The following is a 2,193-nucleotide window of genomic DNA, read 5'->3' as shown; positions in this document are numbered from 1 at the left end:
AAAAAGCAAGAGAGTTCCAGAAAAACATCTATTTCTGCTTTATCGACTATGCCAAAACCTTTGACTGTGTGGATCACAACAAACTGTGGAAAATTCTGAAAGAGATGGGAATACCAGACCACCTGACCTACCTCCTGAGAAGTCTGTATGCAGGTCAAGAAGCAACAGTTAGAACTGGTTTGCTATTACTTATAATTAAAATAGTCTTAAGTAATGTAGTTTGGAGAAGGCAATGGCTACCCACTCCAGTACTCTTGTCTGGAAAATCCCATGGACAGAGGAGCCTGGTTGGCTTCAGTCCATGGGGTCGATAAGAGTCGGACATAACTGAGCGACTTCACTTTTACTTTTCACTTTCGTGCATTGGAGAAGGAAATGGCAACCCACTCCAGTGTTCTTGCCTGGAGAATCCCAGGGATGGGGGAACCTGGTGGGCTGCCTATGGGGTCGCAGAGTCGGACACGACTGAAGTGACTTAGCAGCAGCAGCAAGTAATGCAGTTAGAATCAATATTTTACAGCAGGGGTTGGCAAATTGTGGTCAGAAATCTGTTTTTGCATGGATCTGGAGCAAAGAATGGTGTTTACCTTTTTAAAGAATGTAAAAGTAAGGAAGGGAAAAAAAATAAGGAAGAAAGAAAAGGACCAACAGCCATGCAGATAGTATGTGGCTGCAGAGCATGGATTTGTTAGACTTTTCTGCAAAGAATGAGATGATATTTTAGGCTCTACAGGCCCTACAGTCACTTTTGCAACATTCAACTCTGCTGTACTAACTGAAAGTAGCTGTGTGTGTTAGTCACTCAGTTGTGTCCAACTCCTTGTTACGCCATGGTCTGTACCCCTCCAGGTTCCTCTGTCCATGGGATTCTCCAGGTAAGAATAGTGGAATGGGTTGCCATTTCCTTCTCTGAAAGCAGCCATAGATAATATGTAAATGAATGAGCTTGACTGTGTACCAATAAAACTTTATTTATAAAAACAGGCAGCAGATCATATTTGGCCCATAGGCCACAGTTTTCCTACCCCTGCTTTAAAGCCACAATGATTTTAACCAAAGAGAAAAAAAGAAAAAAGGTTTTTATCTGGTCAAATGCTTTATTCAATAAACTTGTTTTTGAAAGAGCTTTGGATTTTTAAAAAGTCAATTCCTCTCTTACGTAGTCATGAAAATTTATGATCAATGGGAATATTATAAAGGATGAGCCAAAGGTCCTGAAGAAGCTCCCAAGAAGGAGTGACCAAAGTGTTAAGCTGTGGCCACATCTGGATCATCAGCAGTCTTGCAGATGTTCTACTTTGAGCAGTCTCCATAGACACACAAGCTCTGGTATGTTTGTATAACCTATTTTCCCAGGCCCATCAGTCACCAGATGTGAAAGGCAGACAGTTAGAAACTCAGCTCCGAATTCTTCTGTCTTGAACTCACCACACTTATTCTGTGGGAAATTTGTCCCCTTTCAAATCTTCAAATGGTTGTTGTAGCTATAATCCTTGTCAGCTCTGAAAATTAGACCTCATGCTACATTTCCAAAAGTTTTTTGTCTTTTTTGCTCCAGATTTCTTTAGTGATAACAAGAGCAGCAGCTAGCCCAAGCCAAGGGACTGCCATAAAGGCACATGCTTCTACTAGTGTCCTCCCAGCTCAGGTAATAATGAGTCCAAGGCCAAGGGCCCCAATATTTGAGACAACAGTGCTTATATTGTGGGCATCAGTGACTCTGATGAATGACTTTGGGGGCTCACTATTGCTGCTGCCCTGCCTTTGCACCTGGTTGCCTAAGCTAGTCTGAAGCTGCCTAAACTTGGATGAAATAGGTTTTTATAGTGTACTCTCCCATTTAGGTATGCATTCTTTCAGCTGAGCCTTGTTGTAGGTCAGGCAATAACCCTCCTCATTACTTGCCAACAAAGGTTCGTCTAGTCAAGGCTATGGTTTTTCCTGTGGTCATGTATGGATGTGAGAGTTGGACTGTGAAGAAGGCTGAGCGCCGAAGAATTGATGCTTTTGAACTGTGGTGTTGGAGAAGACTCTTGAGAGTCCTTTGGACTGCAAGGAGATCCAACTAGTCCATTCTCAAGGAGATCAGTCCTGGGATTTCTTTGGAAGGAATGATGCTAAAGCTGAAACTCCAATACTTTGGCCACCTCATGTGAAGAATTGACTCATTGGAAAAGACTCTGATGCTGGGAG

This window comes from Bison bison, unplaced genomic scaffold, assembly GCF_000754665.1.
Source record: "Bison bison bison isolate TAMUID 2011002044 unplaced genomic scaffold, Bison_UMD1.0 scf7180017864118, whole genome shotgun sequence".
NCBI lineage: Eukaryota > Metazoa > Chordata > Mammalia > Artiodactyla > Bovidae > Bison > Bison bison.
This window is presented reverse-complemented; position numbering follows the sequence as displayed.